Here is a 9,287-nt window from a genome sequence, read left to right on the forward strand (position 1 = left end):
AGATATTTATGTTATGATTCATAACAGTAGCAAAGTTACAGTTATAAAGTAGCAACGAAAACAATTTTATGTTTGGGGTCACCACAACTTAAGGAACTGCACTAAAAGGTTGTAGCATTAGGAAGGCTGAGCAGCACTGGTAGATGTCATTTTTTGTGCCTTCTCTTGGGCTCTTTTTCTGCTGTTTTTGTTTTGCTTTGTACCATTCTGTTGTGTTAGTTTTTGTTTTTTTTATAATGTGAAATCATATATTACGTTATATTTTATTATCATCCCTTAGAATCCTGTTTGCTTTCTAATGAGAGACAAAGAAGAGGTGGTTCAGAGTGAGAGGTGTTGTCAGGAGGAAGTGGGGTTAGTAGAGGGAGGGAGACTTTAATCAGGATACAATATGTGTGAGAGAAAAAAAAGGCCCTTTCAGTAATGGGGAGAGAGAAGAAATTACAATTTTTCAATATCTTATAGAGAGCCCATCACAATTCTTTTTTCTAAATAAGTTATTTTGTACAAAACTAATAAATGTGTTTCTGAATCCTATGTTCACTTTCATAGTCCATTCTCCGGTATTCTGTTACATTATAGTTGTACAAAGTTTTCTTTCTTTCTTTTCTCTTTTCTTTTTCTTTCTTTCTTTTTTTTTGGGGGGGGGGGTTCGAGACAGGTTTCCCGGTGTAACATGTCTGAGCTGTCCTGAAACCAGTTCTTGTAGACGAGGCTGGCCTCAAACTCACAAGGATTCACCTGCCTTTGCCTCCCTAGTTCTGGGATTAAAGGCGTGCACCACTACCGCCCAGCGTACAAAGTTTTCTTTTCAGAGAGTAAATGCTGTTCTATTTCCACTTCCTCAAATTTTTTTTCTGACATAAATGATTGATCCATGATTTTCTTGTTTGCTATATTTTGTCAGTATAGTGTGCCTATTGTCTATTATACTTTCTAACTATTTTTATTAAAACACTACTAATTCTTATTGGATGATTTATATTCAGTATACAAAGGGGAAATTGAATCGAAATCACAGGTGAAGAGAGAAGGGATGCAGATAGAGACAGGCATGGGAACAGGAGGAGTAAGTGTGGGATGGGTGGAGGGAGAGAGTACTGGGGAAAAACTGCCATCAGGGGCATCACTGTGACTAGCTAGAAATCTAGTACAATAGGAACTTTATAATGCTAGCTTTAGCTAATACTCTTAGCAATGAAAGATAGGGAGCCTGAACCAGTCATCTCCTATAACCAGGCAAGACTTCCAGTGGAGGGATTGGGCACCCAACCCAACCACACAACCTTTGACTTACAATTTGCCCTGCCTACAAGATATGCTGGGATAAAGGTAGCAGAGAAATTATGCAAGTGGCCAGTCAACAACAGGTCCAGCTTGAGATCCTTACCATGGGAGGACGGAGCCCACCCCTGACACTGCTTAGAAGGCCAGGACCCAGAGGCTTGTACAGCCCAAAGACCTAGAATAGAATTAAACATGATGGACAAAACAAAACAAGTCAATGAACTGATTACTAATGATATTCTACTATTGTCGTAGATTGTTGCCTAGCTCAATTGTCATCAGAGAAGTTTCCTACAGCAACAGATGGAAGCAGATGCAGACACCCATAGCCAAAACTTAGGCAGAACTTGGAGAATCCTGAAGAGGGGAAGGAAGGACTGTGGGGAATCCAGAGGGACCAAGGATACAAGAAAGCCCACAGGATCTACTAACCTCGGCTCATAGGGACTCAGAGAGACAAAACCTCTAACCAGAGAGCTTGAATTGTACTGACCTAGGCCCTCTGCACATATGTTACACAGTTGTGGAGCTTGGTCTTCTTGTGGGACTCCTAACAGTGGGAGCATGGGATGTCTCTGACTGTGTTGTCTGCTTTTGGGGCCCCCTTTTTCCTACTGGGTTGCCTTGTTCAATCTTAATAGGAAAGGAGGCGACTAGTTGTTCTACAACTTGATATTCCATGATTGGCTGGTATACATGGGAAGCTTTCCCTTTTCTGAAGAGAAAGGAGAAGTGGATGGGGTAGGGAAGGTTGGGGAGGGACTGCTTGGAGAGAATGGAGGCCGGGAATCTGTGATTGGGATGACAAAAAATAATTAACAGAAAGTGATCCATTTTGATTTTTTAATTAACTCTAAAGCTAAATTAACCAAAAATAAATAAATATTATTTTCTTTGTAGTTTCTTCATATTTGCCTTTATTATAAGTTTCACACTGTTATGTTTTCTTTTTGGTGGTGTTTTAAATATAGTTATAATTTTATAGCATATATTCTTCCCAGCATTTTTAGAATTTTACCTGGAGTGTTTATTTCCACAGAAATAAATGCATAGTCATTCTTCACCAATAATTACAAACTTTCAAATTAAATTCAAAGCAGTAGTTCTCTGTAACACTGAAAAAGTGTTAGTTATCCAACCAATCTAGAAACTTCTTGTAGAGCTCAAAACAGTAGCTAAATAAACACATATTTGTCTGAGAAAAATGCTAATATATATCCACCTAACTCAATTCTATAAACAACTTCATTTTGTTATTTGATCAGTATTCCTTTGGAGTTTAATTTTTCTAAAATATTCCCTTAACAACTGGAGAGAAGACTCAGAAGCAGAATTCATATGATTTTTGCAAAGGACCCAAGTTTGAACGCCAGCATTCGTATCAGTCTATTCAGAACCACCTGGAACTTTGGATCCAGGGGTATCTGATACCTTTGGCATCTAAAGGCACCTGCACTCGTGTGTATACATGCCCACTCACCCAGTCCACCCCCAAACACAGGAAAAATATTTTTTTCATAATCTTAGATAGTAACCCCTGAAATAATTAATACAGAAGATGTCCTCTTTGTTGAACATGCAACCACTGAGTCTTTGATTCTCAATTTTTTAAACCTCTTTTTTCTGTAAGTCTATATGTGGAAGGATCCTTACACATGTTTGTATTATTACTAAGGCAGAATCGAGTCACAAAAGAATGTATTCTATTATTATTTTTTTATTACATAGCAAAATATATGCTAAATTGTTGACATGTGGTTTGACCTCCAATAAATGAAACTTCATATAATTTGTACTTCAGAATTATAGGAGAACTGAGAAGCTGATGCACACTTGTGAAAAAAGGTAAAAAGGAAAGAATTAGTCTATAATCACAATTTTTCAACTCAAGCCTACTTGTACAGAATTCATCTGTAATCTTCATCTCTAATAAAATTGCATGAGCTAGGGTGAATTTTTAAGCTATTTAAAAAGAGCATCCTTTTTGAAGCAACATTAAGTGACTAGAAATAAATAAAGGCTGGGGAAATGGCTCAGGTGGAAAATGCTTGCTTTGCACCTGTGAGGGCATGATTTGGATTGGCAGGACTCATAAAACCTTATGCAATAGCTTAAGTCTGTGCCTAAGGTTCTTACAGCATGAAGGGAGGCAGGGGGAGGAGAGGAGAGTCCTTTGAAAGTCATGGGGAAACTAGCCTGATGAATGAGAAGACACCCTGTAACAACAAAAATAGATGGTAAGGACTGATTCTGAAAATATGTGCAGTTATGTTATACATGCATTTAAAAGAGCTATTCCTAAACCACACATATTAAGTGTCTACTACTGTTAGTTATACAGATCCTGACCCTACTATTAGCTATGCGGATGTAGGAAAAGCAAAGGAAACATGGGTTTTAACGTCACTTAAATTTGTTCTTATTGTGGCAGTGAGCTGACTCAGCAGATAAAGATGCCTGTTGTGTAACATGTCAGCCTAAACTTAATCTGGGTCCCGTATGGTAGAATGAGATAACCTACTTCTGCAAATTGTACTCTGACTTCCATATGCACTTACCCACTCCAACACCCTCCTACCCTCTTACCTATCAACCTCACATAACTGAGCACACACATAAAATAACAAAAATGTAATGTTTATCAAGTTCATTTATACTAAGATTTTATTATAGACCCCAGCTCAAAACACTTATATATCTGAGATAAACATACTTCTTATGCAGTTTTTTTGTGAATTCCAGAACAGGATTTTAAATTTTAGAATTAATGAGAACTTATAAAATTGAAATAAAATAAAATATTAGTCAAAGTTAACATATTCTGGCAGATGTGTGATTAAAAATTTTAATTCAGCTTTGTGACTTATAAAGTGTAGACATGCTCAGCACTTAGCACAATACTAATCCTGGGAAAAAGATGTGTTTCTAACCAAGAACTCAACCCACACACTATAGTTTCGAAATAATGGCAAGATGAACGAATAGGGAAATCTAATAATGCACTTAGCAATCTCTTTGTTAAAATTGACCTAATAAAAAATGTCAGCCAAACAAGAAACTAAATTATTCTCAAAATAAAATCAAAATGTTTCTATCAAAAAATCTTGCTCATATATCAATTTAACACTTCACACATTTTTTATTCTTTTAAAAATAAGGAATAAGAAATTTCCTTCACATTTTACAAATTCAACAAAATCTAAAATGTTTTTTAGTATATTCTAGTGTTAGTAGAGAAGTAGCTTTTACGAGTTGGATAACTGTCAGAGATCTAAACCTGCAGGCAAAATGCTTGAAAATATTATAAGTAAAAATAATGGATAAAAGTTTGATTATTAAGCACAAGACTGCTGCAATAAGAATTTTCATTTTCTTTTTAAAAATCTATATATTTGAGGTGCTGGAGAGACTGCGCAGCAGTGATAAAGGCTTGCTGCTCTCCTAGAGAACTGAGAGGTGGTTCCCAGCACCCATACTGGGTTGCATACAAACAGTTATTAACTCTAGCACCAGGTACCCCAGAACCCTCTTCTGGCCTCTATGATACTATACTCACATCGACAAACACACACACTAATAAATTAATGATAATAGGAAAACCCACGCCTATATGACTAATAGTCTAACAGAGGAGATCTCACTACTGTGGTTTAGTGACAATGACATGGAACTAAACTGCAATGTAAATATTTATCTTTGTGCCGTAGACAAACGCTGTCCTTGTTCTTAGAGAAGATTGCTAATGATCAGCACTGAGTGCAGAGCTCAGTGACTGTTGGAGACAGTTTATATGTTTATAGTGGGAATGTAGCGCTCAGCCTAAAAAGGGCATTGATAACACTCACTCCAAGATTCAGGAAAAAATTGCAGAAGAAATAGCAGACAGAATGTAAGAGCCAACAAATAGAGAAGAGTGATGAGAAATTTGATCTACAGAGCTTGGCACAGTTATAGCTAACAATCCCATAGTGACTGACTATGGCTCCCATGCAAGGCCTGCTGTAATCTGGAAAAGTCAACACACAATGATGGATAGGGGAGAGGTTCATGTGGCCCTATAATTCCTTGCCGAACTAATAGCAGTTGATTGATAGATTCTGAGGTAAGGGTACATAACTGAATGATTTCAATTATGTAGCAAAGGATGAGTCCACAATCTTCAAATGAGAGTCCAAACTTATGACCACATAGGGAACCTGTGATTAGAATCAAAGGATCACAACAGAAAAGAGAAAGGTATTGGTGTGACAAAGGATCCAGGAGGAAGGATGCAGGGATAACAGAGATGTGGGAGGTCAGAAGGGGGTAGTAAGGATAAGCAGACTGCATTATTCACACAGAGACTTGTGAAAGAATACATTCACTCAACTAAATATGAAGTGTTGATAGATGGAATTCTTACTAATTCTTGAAATACATATCATATTTGTTCTTGGTGTGGAGAGAGTTTGAAAACAATTACATTAAGGTCAGGGAGCATATTTCTTAGAAAATTCTTGGATGAAAATGAAAGCAAAACACCTGCCACAAAGTGAAAGGGGCCAGGTGAAGTGCTGAAGATTGACATTTCCAGAGTGAGAAATCGGAGCGCGTTTCTCAGCTGTCTGTCATATTAAGGAATCAGGAAATGAGATTCAGTGTAATGTTACTGATCTAAAAGTGGGGAGTTGAATTTCCTATCTTATGGACACAGACCTAGCTTTAATATCTGAAGGTTCCAACTTGCACAGCTTAGAAAATTCACCCACGTATCAGACAAAGCTTTATGATATAAAAGCACTTTTGTTCTTCATAGGTGAGAAACTGAGAATATTGTTAGTATTATAAAGTTTACATGTTATTAATTTATAAATGTGAAATTTTAAAAGTAAGGGAAACTACCATCTTACTTTTTTCCTCATAATGCAAACAATTGCAATTAACTGTTCTGTACTGGATCAACTGTAAGATTTATTCTAAATAAGAATCAGTATTACGGTCATTTGAAATAAGGAATGGTTTCTGATTTTTCTAGATTAACATGTTACTCTCTTTTGTGATATACCTGGAAATATATGTATTTTTCTGGATTAGAAAGATTTCACAAAATTTACAATTTCATTTACTATGATAAATTTAATAAATTCAGGGAAAAACAGCAAAAAGACTGAACATGAATGCTAACAATGCAATCAGTGGTGAGCCAGGTTCTATAGTCTATATTTGCCTTGTCAGATTGATTCATCAAAGTTTAATATCCACATGCTTTAGGAAGGCTAGACATACTTTGCTTGCATGATTTTATTCACAGAGCAAATCACACACTTGAGATTATGGGGTACTAATCAGTTCAATACATATTGAATGAGTTACATTGTAGCAGACCATACATGGGTAATAATATCGAGACAACGTTAGCAGGCTTACTCTCATTACTTATTTCACGAATCCTTTCCCAGAAGAGAACATCAAAGTCTTTTACACTAAAGAAGCATGTGGTTTGCACGATGACATACTGTTTTATTTTAACCCCTCTATGATAGGATTTGTTGATAGTATTTTTTTTTCAATGAAAACACAGTCAGAGATAAGTTGAGTAAATGGAATGCTATAGTTAGTATTTAACCTTAGATGTTTCTGTGGTATAGAATCTATTTATGTTACCTTAACTTTAAGAAATATTACAAGATACAGGCTATAAAATATGAGACAGAAAATAAATAGATGAGAGGAAGATGATAGATAGATAGATAGATAGATAGATAGATGGATGGATGGATAGATGATAGAGATAGATGATAGATAGATAGATAGATAGATCGCTCGATCGATGCTCGCTCGCTCGCTCGCTGCTCGCTCGCTCGCTCGCTGCTCGCTCGCTCGCTGCTCGCTGCTCGCTCGCTGCTCGCTCGCTCGCTCGCTGGCTCGCTCGCTGCTCGCTCGCTGCTCGCTCGCTCGCTGCTCGCTCGCTCCTCGCTCGCTCGCTCGCTGCTCGCTGCTCGCTCGCTCGCTCGCTCGCTGCCTCGCCGCTCGCTCGCTCGCTCGCTCGCTCGCTCGCTCGCTCGCCGCTCGCTCGCTCGCTCGCTCGCTCGCTCGCTCGCTCGCTCGCTCGCCGCTCGCTGGCTGGCTGGCTGGCTGGCTGGCTCGCTCGCTCGCTGCTCGCTGCTAGATAGATAGATAGATAGATAGATAGATAGATAGATAGATAGATAGATGATGACAGAGAATATTGAACAGTGACTCCACAAAACTCATGTTTACCTAGAACCTCAGCCTGTGAACTGGCATGGAATGGTGCCTTTAAACATATACTTCTGAGGGAATCTCAAGATCGAGTCTTTCTGTATCCATTATGGCTCTACTCATCCCAGGCCCTGATTCAAATCCTGATTTGCTTGCTAGGCTAAGGGGTAAGTAGGAAATTTATCCTTAGAATTGAAAAGAATGGTGTACAAGACAGGTCATTGAGGACTGGAGCAATACTGTTGTTAGCTACAGAATGAGAGAGCCACTGGAAGTGTCAAGAAGCAGACTAGACTCTCACTATCATGTGTAGAGGATGACCCTGCTGATAAATTTGCCTCAGATGTCTGACCCTTATAATGAAAAGAGACTGAATTTTTATTTATTTATTTATTTATTTATTTATTTATTTATTTATTTATTTTTGTAAAACAGTTTGTGATAATTTATTATGATAGCCCTAGGAACTAGGGAGCCAATACATCATAGAAATCATTTTACTCTACACTATTTAGGGATTATTGTTAATACAGGAAGTGAAAAAGAGTACTGGGCTCCAGCTTAAAATGAGACAAATGTGTTGTTTGTACAAAGTTATGAGTGGATTATGCATTTGGATAATGCTTGTCCACATACATATATACCCATAAAATGCATCATCCAAAGGACCCCAACCCATAGATATAAAATGAGCATGGCCAAGTGAGCTATGAAATCATAACACTGGCTTAGTGATACACAAAAATTGTTAGGTTATTCCTTAGGATCAATACTGATTTAAGAGCTGCTTGGCTAGATAGATGGACAGGTAGGTTGGATATAATCAGTAAGGGGATTGCAGAGACAGCTCTGTGGTTCAGAACACTTGCTGTGCTTCAGAAGACCCAAGTTTGGTTTCCAACTTCCAAATCACAGCTGGCTGAATTCCAGTCCAAGGGATTCCTATGCTCTCTCCTGACTTTCATAAGCACTATACACATGGTGCACATACATATAGGTAAAAACACACATATACACATACACACAAACCACACATACACATCACACACACAAACACATACCACATACACAAACACATACAAACATACACCACTCACATAAATACACACATACCACACATACACACCTACATATATACCCAAACACACACCACACACACCACACATATAAAGACACACATACACACACCACACACACACAACACACAGAGACATACACACACCACATATACAAGCCATACACACACAACACAAACATACACCATGTATATACATATCATACATATACACACATAAAAACAACACACACAACACACATCAAACCATACACAGTACACACACAAACACACATACTACACATACACCACGTACATACACACACAAAAGATAAACATAAACAATTTTAAAAGATATGATAAAATAAAATAATAATTTGGTTTATCTGCTCTATTTTATTTTCATGTGCATATGTTTTATATTTATGCATATATATATAATACAATATCAAGGAAAATATTTCTGTAGGCTAACTTCTATTTAGTAGTAACTTGATTGGAGTTTAGACTTTATTTTAAGGTAAAGTATGGTGACAAACAAAAACACACAGAGGACTAAATGTTTTAAAAGCTTAGCTTATTCCTGTGAAATATTTCTCTTCTTATTAATTTTTACACTCTGTTAACTTCCACCAAGCCCAGGTATTAAAATACTTACACTGGGTTAGTAAGATGGCTCAGTGGCTAGAGATTCTTGAAGCCAGACATGACAATCTGAGCTCTA

The sequence above is a fragment of the Arvicola amphibius genome, chromosome 4 (assembly GCF_903992535.2).
Source record: "Arvicola amphibius chromosome 4, mArvAmp1.2, whole genome shotgun sequence".
Lineage (NCBI taxonomy): Eukaryota > Metazoa > Chordata > Mammalia > Rodentia > Cricetidae > Arvicola > Arvicola amphibius.